This window comes from Rutilus rutilus (genome assembly GCF_951802725.1).
Source record: "Rutilus rutilus genome assembly, chromosome: 13".
NCBI classification, from domain to species: domain Eukaryota; kingdom Metazoa; phylum Chordata; class Actinopteri; order Cypriniformes; family Leuciscidae; genus Rutilus; species Rutilus rutilus.
Window position 1 is genome coordinate 32535685 of NC_140218.1, and position 16180 is coordinate 32551864.

Sequence of the window (16180 nt, forward strand, 5' to 3'; positions counted from 1 at the left end):
CTGTCTTAATTTATGTTTCAAGAACAATAGTAATTGCACATAGAGTAAGTCGAGACTTTCTTGTTTTACAGCAGAGAAGGAAGACCAGTCCATCAACGCAAGCTAATCGAATAAGTGCTTTGTTTCGGGTGAGGAAGGAACATCTGGTGCCCAAAGAAGACAGAAAAGTGTGCGAGTCCATTGGTATGTATTGTATTGAAACAATGCTGTAAAATGTAGTACATAATTTGATGTTGACAATTTTACATTGTACAGGTTATCACTTGGTTTTTGACCAAGTGAAGCTCTTGAAACAATTGACAGAAGAGTATGCTGTCTGGAAAGAAATCAAGCATCACTGGCAAAGGCTCAAAAGAGACCATGCCTTTCTAAAAGATCTTTTAAAATAGGTTGCTGTTGATATGGGTAAAACTGTTTTTGTTCAGTACTTAGCTTATATTATGTGCTGCAATATTATATATATATATATATATATATATATATATATATTCTAGAATATCCTAAGTTCTCAAGTTCTCCCACTTGGAAATCATGGAGGGGTCTGAAATTGTCATCGTAGGTGCATGTCCACTGTGAGAGACATAATCTAAAAAAAAAAATCCAGAAATCACAATATATGATTTTTTAACTATTTATTTGTATGATACAGCTGCAAATAAGTATTTGAACACCTGTCTATCAGCTAGAATTCTGACCCTCAAAGACCTGTTAGTCTGCCTTTAAAATGTCCACCTCCACTCCATTTATTATCCTAAATTAGATGCACCTGTTTGAGGTCGTTAGCTGCATAAAGACACCTGTCCACCCCATACAATCAGTAAGAATCCAACTACTAACATGGCCAAGACCAAAGAGCTGTCCAAAGACACTAGCGACAAAATTGTACACCTCCACAAGGCTGGAAAGAGCTACGGGGAAATTGCCAAGCAGCTTGGTGAAAAAAGGTCCACTGTTGGAGCAATCATTAGAAAATGGAAGAAGCTAAACATGACTGTCAATCTCCCTCGGACTGGGGCTCCATGCAAGATCTCACCTCGTGGGGTCTCAATGATCCTAAGAAAGGTGAGAAATCAGCCCAGAACTACACGGGAGGAGCTGGTCAATGACCTGAAAAGAGCTGGGACCACCGTTTCCAAGGTTACTGTTGGTAATACACTAAGACGTCATGGTTTAAAATCATGCATGGCACGGAAGGTTCCCCTGCTTAAACCAGCACATGTCAAGGCCCGTCTTAAGTTTGCCAATGACCATTTGGATGATCCAGAGGAGTCATGGGAGAAAGTCATGTGGTCAGATGAGACCAAAATATAACTTTTTGGTCATAATTCCACTAAACGTGTTTGGAGGAAGAAGAATGATGAGTACCATCCCAAGAACACCATCCCTACTGTGAAGCATGGGGGTGGTAGCATCATGCTTTGGGGGTGTTTTTCTGCACATGGGACAGGGCGACTGCACTGTATTAAGGAGAGGATGACCGGGGCCATGTATTGCGAGATTTTGGGGAACAACCTCCTTCCCTCAGTTAGAGCATTGAAGATGGGTCGAGGCTGGGTCTTCCAACATGACAATGACCCGAAGCACACAGCCAGGATAACCAAGGAATGGCTCTGTAAGAAGCATATCAAGGTTCTGGCGTGGCCTAGCCAGTCTCCAGACCTAAACCCAATAGAGAATCTTTGGAGGGAGCTCAAACTCCGTGTTTCTCAGTGACAGCCCAGAAACCTGACTGATCTAGAGAAGATCTGTGTGGAGGAGTGGGCCAAAATCCCTCCTGCAGTGTGTGCAAACCTGGTGAAAAACTACAGGAAACGTTCGACCTCTGTAATTGCAAACAAAGGCTACTGTACCAAATATTAACATTGATTTTCTGAGGTGTTCAAATACTTATTTGCAGCTGTATCATACAAATAAATAGTTAAAAAATCATACATTGTGATTTCTGGAAAAAAAATTTTTTTTCGATTATGTCTCTCACAGTGGACATGCACCTACGATGACTATTTCAGAACCCTCCATGATTTCTAAGTGGGAGAACTTGCAAAATAGCAGGGTGTTCAAATACTTATTTTCCTCACTGTATATACTCTATATATTATATATTATATATATATATTATAATATATAATACTTCAATGTGTATAATATATAATGTACTGACTGCTGCTTTGTAAATTTATGTAAGGAACAGGCAACTCTGGCCCTTTGCATTCTACTTTTTGAGGTTAATTAAGAGTTAACCTCCAACCCTAATCGAGCACATCTGAAAATTTTAACCAAAGTCTTCAGGTTTACTTCTAGACAATAGGCAGGAGGGTTTGAGGTCGGAGCTAAATCTGCAGGACAGTGGACGCTGAGGGCCAGAGTAAACCATCACTGCTTTAAATAATGCAGAACATAAGCTGACCCGACTGTCCATTAAACAACTTCATTTGAATGGTTTGTGGTTTTACTTTCAGACCAGGACCGGAGAACGCCTGACAGTGGGATGTTGAGACTTCTTCCTCTGGTTGAGAAAAAGCAACACTACATCAGTGATCACATCTTCTGTTCTTCTGTTCTTCAACTGAACAAACTGTTTAGACGAGGAAGAAGAACATGAACACGATAGAGACGTACAGGGAAGAGCAAGAAACCAGTTTAGCTGTGATAATGAATCATTATTTTCAACACAATATCAAATCTGTTTCCTGTATCATATGTGACTGAATATGATTATCTGGCACTCGTTTTGTGGCTTCAGCAGCTGTGAATGGATTCATATGATGTTAACATATTTTTGAAGACACATTTTTATTTATCTTGAATCTCATTTTTCTTTATGCTACTTTATCAACTTTATGCTTTGTCCTCCAATAAAGTGTTGTTTAATAAAGTATGGTGACTATTGTGTATTGAAAGTGGTGTTTGAGAAATTTTTATTTCTTATTTCTTTAGTTTAATTAATTTAAAAATAACTACATATAATTAATAACTTATATAAATAACTACATATAATTAATGACCATGATTCTTTTACTTGGGACATAAAAATGTAGATCTGGTTAATGATATTTAGGACAACAATGCAACAAAAGTTGCACATACTTGCATGTATGCCAGTTTGCAGTGAAATAAAAGGAAGCTATGTGAATGAAGTGAATGCACCTGCATGAAGAGGCTGCAGTGGGCTATCTTGCTATAAATACTTAACACTTAATTGAAGATGATCCATGTTGATCATTCTAGTACATCTACAACTGCTTTTCAAATGAAAGCATATATCACTGATGTCAGGCATATAAGCAGCAATCAGAGGGGGTGAAAAGGAAATGTTGGCACTGTTTTTTTGTTGTTTTACTGAATGGTGCATTACCCTTGTGTGACAGTAATAGTGTGTGTAGATCTGTGTAGATTATACTGCCTTTCCACCCCCAGGGGCCAAGCAACAGCCCCCAGAAGAGCAAACAAATGCACATTTCAAATGACTGTAACTCAAAGTCCGGTTAATGTATCAAAGAGAAAATCAGCTGGACAACTGCTTATGCTATGTTTAATAAATAATGTTGGCCACAGTTTTCAGACATATATGGAAAGCTGGCAAAAAGGTTATTTTTAAAGTGCTCACAGTAAAATATTAAATTTCAGCCTGTCCCTCATATATGTCATAAAGGTTTGCACAATGAAAAAATTTAGATATCCAGTTGTCTATTAAATATATTATTTATTTAACATTTATTGTTTTATTACTAAACGTTTTAAACTACATTACCCACATATCTCTGTCATTCTATCAATGGAACAGGAAGCATGGTGCTGTAGTTCATTGAAATGTGCAGACATGCTTAGGGTCAGGGTTAGGATCTCGGTAAAGGAGTAATTTCTCACAACATAGAGACACTTTACAGTTAGCTTAATGTATAACTAACGTAATAATAACACCAAACCATACTTTGTAACATGAAGCGCCGTTTTATATGGGTTAAACGATTGTCCAATCACAGCGAGCTCTGCGATAAAGTCACAGCCAATAACAACCCAGCTGAACAGATGCATCACACTTACATGCCCATTTATGGTAAATGATGACAGATCTCTTCTGGTTCCGGCTGCAGGGATAGATACTTTAAATATTTTATATTTAGGCTGTTAAACATGTATTCCTTCTAATTAAATTATAAAACTCATATTTAAAAACAAAAGACTCCTTTGTGTGGTTACCATCCAAAAACGAGTTCACATGATCAATGACACAAATTTGCTTATTTGATTAGACTAATGCATTCATTTGAAAGAGAAACTTTTTTCTAAGCAATGGCCTACAGCAGGAGTAGTTTTGCAGTATTTTAATTAAAGATAATTACATGTACTAAAGTGCTTCTAACATTTACAGTGTATGTATAGTATATTAAAGGTACAGTATATCAATTATATTCATATAAATGTAACAAAAGCACAATAAATGGACACAATTTTGAGCTTATTCCAATATTTAATGTCAAACTGTTTAAAGACAAATGTAGCGCCAAACCTACTGCACAACAGTATAAAAATCAGTTAATTAAAAATATCCAGATACAGGGGCAATCTATTATAGTGACACATACATTAACGTTAAAAAAATTGCTATGATGAAGTTATATATTTACAAACCAAGAGATGAGATTCAACTTTGTTATGTGAAAATACATTTGTTTCTTCGCTTTAAAGAACAAATAGACAAAAACATAAGCACAACATTTTACATTCTCAACTTTCATTCTATATCCTTGTGATTATTGGTCACTTTTATTGTAACTATGCAATGAATATGTCCTTTAGCAAAACACCTGATGAGCACTGACCCTTTTTTATAAAGGCATTAGGCAGAAATCAAGTACAGTTTATGAAGCTGAAAAGAGAAAACAGAATGCTTTAACAATATGGAAAAAGATAAATCACTATTTTCAATATTGGTTCTGCATATATCAAAGAGATCCTGAGGGGGAGTGGGACTCCACATGAAGACTTTCAGAAACTGAGACAGAGCAAAGGGTGCACCTCGCTGGACACACCCTACGCATGCCCAAACAACAACACCCAAACACAGTGATGAAGTGGACACCACCAGGAGGATGCAGGAGACAGGGAAGACCAAGGAAGACACAGAGACAGATGTTTCACGAAGATCTGAAGAATGTCAGTGTCCCATGGGAAGATGTGGAGAACTTGGCCACGGATCGAATACGTTGGAGGATACTTGTTGCCCAATGTGCCCAGCACAGGACTTGATGATGACGTTGTGAGTTTATCCATAAGCGTGTGATATTTTTCTGTAAAGAGTGTTGCATAATTAAATGTTAAAAGCATTTTTATGTTATAAGTTCACTGATATGTGGGCATTTCTATGAATAAAAGTATGTCTTTAATAGCAAGCAATAATCATATGAAAATGATTTACATGCAAACGGGACAGTTATCAGCAGTGTAACTGATCTGATTATGACAAAATAATCGAGTATCTGATGTCATGTGACAAGTCAGATAAGCTTTTCCACTCTTGCAAACAGAGGTAGGTTATGAGGTGTGGAGAGACATCATGTATCACTGGACCAATTTGCAATTAATATAAACTTTCTGACATTGTGTGTGACATCCGACAACTTTCCAAGAAGTGGCGCAACTGATTTACAAATATCACGATAAATATGTACAGGAATTGAGGCAGTAACCAATCACAGCACTAGGAGTAAAAGCTGAGTACGAGTATAAAAATATGTACGAGTATCATACGAATTTGACAACTTGTTAAATCTTGTGAATTATTAAGACTTTCAGACTATGTTTGTACTGATTGGGCTATGGGTTTTGTGAGAAAAGTTAAGAAACAACAAATGCTTGATAAAATTTTTGATTTAGGGTTAAAACCAACACATACATACCATTGTGAATATTTGCCTTTGCAGCTGTCCATCTCCTCCGTTTACTTCTCCTCAAACAATAATGGGCTGACTGAGTCTGAAAGGCCCTTTTGGTCTTTTCAGCTGAAAAAAGAGAAAAGAAAATATCATTATGTATAATATATAGGATTATTTAAAGGAAAAAGTACTGATTTACCTTACAAATATTGGATGTTACATTATAAAGCATTAAAAGCATGGCAAGTGTTGTGGTAAATATGCATTTACAACAAATATCACTTTAAAACTATCAATACAGAGGTAAAAGCATGGTAAATTGTGTGATTACTGTCCTTTACTACACCCATCACAGTAAAACTAGGGTTACTGTGGTAAAAGCATGTTGTGGTTACTGTGCAATTACAATAAGTATCACATTAAAACTACCAATAGTGTGGTAAAAGCATGGTAAGTTTTGTGATTACTGTCTTTTTACTACACTTATCACAGCAAAACTAATGTTACTGTGGTAAAAGCATGGTAAGTGTTGTTTTTACTGTGCTTCTACTACAAATACAACTTTGGAACTAATTGTACTATTTTTAATCTGATATGACTATCTAGGCCTATAGCACGTCACGTGACAGGCAGCGTTTAATCACCCTATTTTGAATTAGAAAGCAATGAAGCAAAGTCTCCGTGGAAATGGCAGATATAATGGCAGATTAATATCGACAAACAGAAAAGACATTATATCACACATTATTAGGACAGCGTATTTAGGTATTTATTTAATAGGCTACTTACCAACAGCTGACACACGTGAACTGATGCCAAATATCGCGATGTGTTCGGAACGAGACTTCTTCAGCGCGATTTCCTACTGATAAAATATCATTTAAAAAATATCAATAAACAGCAAAGCAATCCAGCTTCCCTGGCAATAAGACCAAAATAATAACATAAAAAAAATACATAAACCACGATAAGATAAGATCTCGTGAATAAATGTTGATTAAATAGCTCCTCTGCTGCAGCCGACAGGCAGAAAGAATCGAGCTGTGACCACAAAAGACGAAAAATTACGAAATAAACGTGTCCGTGGCACGAATCAATAGATTAAATTACGTGACCATATCACGAACGTTGGAGTTATACGTGGTCTCACCACAGACTCAATCCGTGCTCCTATCCCAGATTTTAGATCTGACTATAGCCAAGCAAGCAATAGGTGTAAAACGCCATCAAACTGAATTTTATGATGACAGGACAAGTCAAAATTGCAACACAGTCGACATAAAGCTTTCAAGTGTCTAAACAAGTGAGCAACATTACAACATCCAGTGAGTGAGGTCAGGTTGTTGAGGTCCGTGGTGCCATCACGGGACTTCAGTTAGGCTAACAAAATCAGACTGAATTTTTATGATGGCAGGACAATGCAATAGCTACAATAACAGAGAGGTTAAAGTCTTTATGGTATTTGGTGTTGGAAAAGAAATAAATACTTAAAATGTTGTGTTTCCAAATGAGAAAGCACGTCCGTTGAGTGAGATCTGTTCTCTGTCATTGAAACGGATATCCGTGTGTGGACCACGGAAGGTCAGTGTCATTGACTTGCGTTGAAGTTATCCGTGGTCTCACCACAGACTCACTCCGTGCTCCTGTCACAGATTTTAGATCTGACTATAGCCAAGCGAGCAATAGGTGTAAAACGCCATCAAACTGGATTTTATGATGACAGGACTAGACAAAATGTCAAGTTAATTACATGCCATTGCAACACAGTCGACATAAAGCTTATAAATTCCTATCTGTACTCCGTCATTGAAACGGGTATCCGTGTGTGGACCACGGAAGATCAGTGTCATTGACTTGCATTGGAGTAATATCCGTGGCAGCATCACGGAATTTGTGGCGATTCCGTGATGGCTACACGGATTTTGAGTTAAGGGCCCGTGGACATTTCACGGAATCCTGTGAGACCAGGTTGGGTGAGCTTTGACCGGGTGTATCTCAAAAACCAAGCCGTCTTGGAGCTCCAAACTCCGGGCGTGGGGAGGTACCCATGGGACCCCCAAGACCCCAGAGTATGGACCCCCAAGTCGGCTTCGTCCCTGAGATACGGCCACTTCCGGTGGAATTTTGACTGGGTGTATCTCAGAAACCATGCCGACTTGGAGCTCCATACTCCGGGCATGGGGAGGTACCCATGGGGCCCCCATGAGCCCAGAGTATGGAGCCCCAAGTCGGCTTAGCTCCCGAGATACATCCGGTCAAAATCAGCATCCCACCAGTAGCTTAATAAGTTACTCACTGGTCTTCACCACATTGTGTGAAATCCCCAATTCGTTGAAGGGATTCACCCGCTGAAAATGTCTCAGTCAAAAACAGCATCCAACCTGTGACCTATTTGACATGTCCCCTATAGGCTGTCTGTGGACAGTTGAATTTTTATGCAAATTATGCATAATTAATGGCTGTAATGTACATCAGTGTGTGGAGCTGTGTCCGCTGAGTGGTGTACAGTAGGTTTGACCACATAAAAGCACTGTAGTTATGAAATATGACCTTTTAATGTAATGTCCACAGACAGCCTACAGGGACCCTGTCAAATAAGTTACAGGTGGGACTACAACAAAAACATCCAACCTGTAACCTATCTGACAGGTCCCCTGTAGGCTGTCTGTGGAGAGTTGAATTTTTATGCAAATTATGCATAATTAATGGCTGTAATGTACATCAGTATGTGGAGCTGTGTCCCCTGAGTGGTGTACAGTAGGTTTGACCACATAAAAGCACTGTAGTTAGTTACAGGTGGACACTTACCCGAAAACTCACCCGTATGTTCCCTAAAACTCACCCGCTGAAAATGTTGTGAAGAAAAAGAATAGCAACCACTGTTGAAGGCTTCAGGCTCGGTAATCAAATCAAAACTCTTTCAAAATGCAGCTTTTCATGAAGTATTGGGAACTTTTAGTGACTCCTTACGCTCCAACTTCTCCCTGATGCTCTGCATGGTAAACTGTCACCTAATGCATTGCACGCGCGTCGCGTTACTCGCGTGATCGCAAATTGCGTTGCATATTTATAATATTAGCCTATCAATATAACAATATTCCATACAGTAGCCTGCGCTCTGCTCGTATATTATGGGCACGATGAAAGGAGAAAAGCTAAATGAGCCCGAGTCCGACCCGAGGCTGATCTGTAAAAAAAATTAAAATTAAAATTAAAATTAAAAATTGACCCGACTGCTCCCCAGTAAGTGACAAAATAACGCCAACATTTTCCTATTTACATGTTGTGATTTGTATAGTCACAGCGTGTACAAATAACATGGTCACATATTCTCAGAAGGCAAAGCACTGCTAACTTGGGCGGAGTGTTTTGCTCGCAGCGCCTGAGAACCCCCGTGGTGAGGAGCAGAGTTCGCGCAGAATTGGAGTAAATCACTCCGCAGAAGTAACAGTGCTTCATCTTCTGAGAATATAGTTCCCAGTATGTATACGGTTAAAAGATGGTTGTGTCTCATGTGACCTTGTTATTCGTACATGCTTTGACTATACAAATCACAACATGTAAATAGGAAAACGTTGGTGTTATTTTGTCACTTATTGGGAGCAGTATGCTAGCTGTAGCCGTTTACCTCCAGTCTTTGTGCTAAGCTAGGCTAGCGGTGGGTGCGTCAGACAGAGTTACAGCACGCACGGAGATGAAAAAGGTATGTATAGACTTATCTAACTCTGGGGGATATGGTGAATAAGCTAAAGTCCCAAAAAGTCTAAGTGTTCCTTTAAGCAAATTAGGGAATTTAGGCAGTCTGTGGATTTTTGTTAGTTCATTTAAGTTGCCATATGGCGAAAAAGGTGTACGAAGGGATGAAAAGGCACCATTCCGGATCCTACGTCCAACTTAAATGAATGGTTTTCCCTAATAATTCGTAAATTGAACCGAGTGGGCACATAGGCTCCTAGGTGGCCACCACTAGGGGGCCAGGTTCCCTAGTCCTTGCCCACGAAGTGCCTAAAGTGCCACCTAAGTGCCTATTCCTCATTACTATGTCCACGGAGTGCCTAAAGTGCCACTTAAGTGCTTATTCCTATGTCCACGAAGTGCCTAAAGTGCCACCTAAGTGACTACTCTTCACCATAGTCTTCCTCTCGTCCCACGAACAGCCTATTCGTCCACCTAAGTGCCTATTCTTCATCATTACGTGCACGAAGTGCCTAAAGTGCCACCTAAGTGCCTATTCTTCATCATTACGTCCACGAAGTGCATAAAGTGCCACCTAAGTGCCTATTCTTCATCATTATGCCCAATTGTCCACAAACAGCCAACGGGTTTCCCTGTTTGGCCCCAAATCGGCATCCACGTCTCGTCAGGGGCCCCTGGGGCAGTGTCTATGGCCTCGTGTCCCTTCGACCCGTTTTCGTGCTTAATTGGCCCAATTGTCCACAAACACCCTATGTCAAAAGGTTGCAGAACGGACGTCTGGAAAGCAGGGGTCAAAAGGTTGCAGGGGCTCCAAATTTGACACGGTGGTATTCCAGGGGCCCCCGGCTCAGGATCCCGGGTTTCAATGTCCTAGGTTGGTCCCGAGTGTTTTTCTTAACCCTAACCCTAATTTTCACTTTTCCCATTTGAGAGGGCCTTTCTCTCTATGAGTCCAAGAGGCCTTTTGAGAGATTTTGACAAGGGGAGCCAAAAAAAATTTCCCTGCGCTCTGGGGACTCGTCCTCCTGATATGTGTCAGTGGGGCCCCTAGGCTACCAGGATGCGAAGTTTGGGGCCCCTCGGACCCCCGGGGGCCGAACAGTAGCCAAGGACACGTGCAACTTATTGCATGCGTTTTCATAGGTGGTTCGTGGACAGTGGACCAAAAGGTCCGTTTGGCCCTGAATCGACATCCATGTCTTGTCAGGGGCCCCTGGGGCGGTGCCTAGAGCCTCGTGTCCCTTCGGCCCGTTTTCGTGCTTAATTGGCCCAATTGTCCACAAACACCCTACGTCAAAAAGGTTGCAGAACGGACGTCTGGAAAGCAGGGGTCAAAAGGTTGCAGGGGCTCCAAATTTGACACGGTGGGAGTCCAGGGGCCCCCGGCTCAGAATCCCGGGTTTCAGGGCCCTAGCTGGGTGTTAAAATTTTTCCTGCACTCTAGAGACCTGTCCTCCTGAAATGTGTCAGTGGGGCCCCTAGGCTACCAGGATGCGAAGTTTGGGGCCTCTCGGACTCCCGGGGGCCGAACAGTAGCCAAGGACACGTGCAACTTATTGCATGCGTTTTCATAGGTGGTTCGTGGACAGTGGACCAAAAGGTCCGTTTGGCCCCAAATCGACATCCACGTCTCGTCAGGGGCCCCTGGGGCGGTGCCTAGAGCCTTGTGTCCCTTCGGCCCATTTTCGTGCTTAATTGGCCCAATTGTCCACAGACACCCTACGTCAAAAGGTTGCAGAACGGACGTCTGGAAAGCAGGGGTCAAAAGGTCGCAGGGGCTCCAAATTTGACACGGTGGGAGTCCAGGGGCCCCCGGCTCAGGATTCCCGGGTTTCAATGTCCTAGGTTGGTCCCGAGTGTTTTTCTTAACCCTAACCCTAATTTTCACTTTTCCCATTTGAGAGGGTCTTTCTCTCTATGAGTCCAAGAGACCTTTTGAGAGATTTTGACAAGGGGAGCCAAAAAAAATGTCCCTGCGCTCTAGGGACTCGTCCTCCTGATATGTGTCAGTGGGGCCCCTAGGCTACCAGGATGCGAAGTTTGGGGCCCCTCGGACCCCCGGGTGGAGAGTAGTCAGTTAGGGGACGTTAAGGCACTCCTTGGACAAATTTGTGAAAAATAGGCAGATAGGGGGACGAATAGGCTGTTCTTGGGACGTGAGGAAGACTACAGTGAAGAGTAGTCAGTTAGGGGACGTTTAGGCACTCCTTGGACGAATTTGTGAAAAATAGGCTGTGAGGGGGACGAATAGGCTGTTCTTGGGACGTGAGGAAGACTACGGTGAAGAGTAGTCAGTTAGGGGACGTTTAGGCACTCCTTGGACGAATTTGTGAAAAATAGGCTGTTAGGAGGACGTTTAGGCGCTCCGTGGACAAAAAGATGAAGAATAGGCAGCTAGGTGGACAAAAAGGCTGTTTGTGGGTTTGTCCCCTCAGCACAGCTCAAGAGCGCCCCCAGAGGTGTCCCCACAGTGCCTATTGCGCAATCTTGCGTCATATATGTCTTTAGGGAAAAACATCCAATTCGTAACCTATTTAAGTGCGGAAATGGATCCAATTGCCTACGATCCCTTGTACAGCCTATTCGTCATATGGCAACTTATTTGAATGGGCCGAGGTTCCACGAAGTGCCTAAGTGTCCTAACTACATTTACACTACATTTATTCATTTAAAGGGATACTCCACTTTTTTCGGAAATAAGCTCATTTTACATCTCCCCCAGAGTTAAACAGTTGAGTTTTACCATTTTAGAATCCATTCAGCCGAACTCCGGGTCTGACGGTACCACTTTTAGCATAGCTTAGCACAGATCATTGATTCTGATGAGTCCAGTAGCATTTCTTTCAAAATGACCAAAGAGTTTCAATATTTTTCCTATTTAAAACTTGGCTCTTCTGTAGTTAAACCGTGTACTAAGATCGACGGAAAATGAAAAGTTGCGATTTTCTAAGCCTATATGGCTAGGAACTACTCTCATTCCGGCGTAATAATCAAGGAACTGTGCGGCTGTACCATGGGTGCAGCAGGCGTAATGATATGACGCAGCGCCTGAAAATAGTCCCCAGCTCGGTAACTTCTTCCAACGTGACCGGGACTAAGTTTGTCTAACCTATTAGACCTATTTTCAGGCGCTGCGTCATATCATTACGCCTGCTGCACTCATGGTACAGCCGCACAGTTCCTTGATTATTACGCCGGAATGAGAGTAGTTCCTAGTCATATAGGCTCAGAAAATCGCAACTTTTCATTTTCCGTCGATCTTAGTACACGGTTTAACTACAGAAGAGTCAAGTTTTAAATAGGAAAAATATTGAAACTCTTTGGTCATTTTGAAAGAAATGCTACTGGACTCATCAGAATCAATGATCTGTGCTAAGCTATGCTAAAAGTGGTACCGTCAGACCCGGAGTTCGGCTGAATGGATTCTAAAACGGTAAAACTCAACTGTTTAACTCTGGGGGAGATGTAAAATGAGCATATTTCCGAAAAAAGTGGAGTATCCCTTTAACATACACTTTATTGACTTAGAAACAAAGAAAATGACAGACAATTTATGTTATATGAATTTATGTTTCAATATGTGGTATGGTCAGGTTTGTATACCTCAAATTAAAACCCAGTGATGTCCACAGATCTAATGGTAACAAAATAAAAACGAAACTAAGATTATGCCCTGCATCATGAAGAAGAAAAAAAAAAACGTTTATTTTGTGTTACATGATATAAATACCTATTGGTGTTGCCTACCGTATAGGCTACCTCTATGAACAGTGCTAATTCAGGTTAAGAATACACTGTGACAAGAGCCAAAAATAAAATAAATAAATAATCAAATAAAATATTAATAACAATAATGATTATGATGACGCATGCAAAACAGAGAGAAAAGACTAAATTGTATTAGAATAATTACACAATACCACTGTTACCAGTCAAATTAAATCATTAAACGAAAATCCATCTTTGCAGTGCATAGGTGACACAGAAGTGGCATCAGATCTGGCATTCATATATTTTCACTGCATTTACAATTGCATAAATAAAGCTATGAGATCGCCCCCCCCCCCCCCCCCCCCCAAAAAAAAAAATATAGCCTACTTTTAATATATGTCCAAATAGAAACTGTTTATTTAAAATTGTAATAATATATCACAGTACTGTTGTTTATACTATATTTTAATCAAATAAATGCAGGCTGGGTGAGCATAAGAGACTTATTTCAAAAACATTTTAAAATCCAACTGACACACACACACGTTTCAAGGTGCGAAAAATACAACAACAAACAGTAAAATTGTACAATATTATAACAATTGAATTTATAATTATATAGGATTAGGCTTGTAACGGTTCACAAAATTCGCGGTTCGAACCGCTGTCTGTTGCATTGAGACTCTGGTATGGCTTTATTTTGAAATTCTCGTCAGCAAAATAGAGGGAAAACAAACAATATTGACAATATTGTTTATAAAATGTAACTCACAATTAGCCTGACTTCGTCATACTCATATTCTAGTCAGAATGTGAGTCTGATACCGCTCCATAGAGATTTGATTATGGGGCGTGTCTCAACCGAACCAGGAAAAAAAAAAACTCTGCACTCAATTGGATAGACCTACAACCAATCAGAGCAACGGAGTAAATGACGCATGTTCTTCATTCATATTTTCAACCAACAAAATGTTGCGGCTCTCTGTTCCTCTTTTAAAATGAATGTGCTGTGGATATCTTCAATAACAGACGCGATGGCGGAATCTACACATGATGTTTCATAAACAAAGTTCGGGAGGAGCACGTACAAATAATCAATCCAATATCAACTTGTCATCAAACAATACCATGTCTAACGTTACCCTATATCAGCATGAATAAGCATATTCACTCTGTCAACTTACCTCCTTGACAGTTTTTCAGCATCCCTCCACCAGAGCCATAGAGAGAAAGAGTTGCGACACTCCCATAGACCTCCGTTGTAAATAATGGCGGCGCTTTTAACCGCCTACTTCCGGGATATGAAGATCGGAATAGTTCCAAACACTGTCATTTTGGCGTTGGACACCATTCACTTACATTAGTCAGGTCCGAATCTTCAAGATTGTGTAATCCTGTAGGCATTTTTGAGGAAAAGTTGTTATACCACATTTTTAGAAAGTTCAATGTCTCCTGAATAAGGATCCACCGTATAACATTGAAATAAGGGTCCCATTTTCTTGTAATTGTTATTGAAACAATAGGTGCATTATTCACAGCCGAAACACTACAGGTGGATAGGGTAAAAATTTTAAGTTATAGATATCACCATAAACCCTTTCCAGTTTTTCACTTACATAGAGACAGACATTTTTTGTATTACAAGTTTTCTGAAATGTCATGTTTACATATGCAAATGAGGCATACCAGTATATATATATATATATATATATATATATATATATATATAATTCGAGGGGCAGGCATACCAGTACGCGGTTCTCCCTTTCGGGCTAGCCCTGTGTCCTCGCGTCTTCACGAAGGTTGTCGAGGCAGCCCTTGTTCCTCTCGACGACTGGCTGATCCTAGCTCACTCTCGAGACAAGGTTTGCGAACACAGGGACCTAGTGCTAGCTTGTCTGGGCCTTCGGGTCAACTGGGAGAAGAGCAAACTCTGCTCCGTGCAGAGGATCTCTTTTCTTGGTATGGAAATCGACTCGGTCGCCATGTGCGCGCAGCTTACGAGCGAGCGCGCGTAGTCACTGCTAACTTGCCTTCGTCAGTTCGAGGGCAAGAGTGCGGTTCCACTGAAACTATTTCAGAGGCTCCTGGGGCATATGGCATCCGCAGCCGCAGTAACGTCGCTCGGTTTGCTTCATATGAGACCGCTTCGCGATCAAGTCCCGAGGTGGGCATGGCAACACGGCACGCTCCGAGTCCCAGTGACTTCGACCTGCCGTCAGACCTTCACCCCGTGGACAAACCTCAGTTTTCTATGGGCTGGAGTGCCCATAGAACGAGTTTCCTGGCATGTTGTTATATCAACAGATGCCTCCACAATGGGCTGGGGCGCCATGTGCAATGGACATGCTGCCGCGGGCTCCTGGACAAGACCCCAGCGCCTTTGGCATGTCAATTGCCTCGAGTTGCAGGCTGTACGTCTCGCCCTGCACCGCTTCTGTGCGTTGCTCAGGGGTCAGCACGTATTAGTCCGATCAGACAATAACGCCACAGTAGCGTGCATCAACCGACAAGGTGGTCTGTGCTCCTGTCGTATGTCGCAACTCGCCCGCCACCTCCTCATATGGAGTCAGAAGCATCTGAGGTCGATTCGAGCCATTTATATCCCGGGAGACCTGAACCGTGCAGCCGATCTGTCTCGGTTTCGGCCTCTCGCTGGAGAATGGAGACTCCATCCCCAGTCGGTTCAGCTGATTTGGGATCAGTTCGGGGACGCACAGGTAGATCTGTTTGCCTCCCACGACTCGTCCCACTGCGACCTGTTTTATTCTCTGACCGAGGGCACGCTCGGCACGGATGCACTGGCGCACAGCTGGCCGCAGGGCCTCTGCAAGTATGCGTTTCCCCCAGTGAGCCTTCTTGCGCAGACTTTGCGCAAGATCAGGGAGGACGAGGAG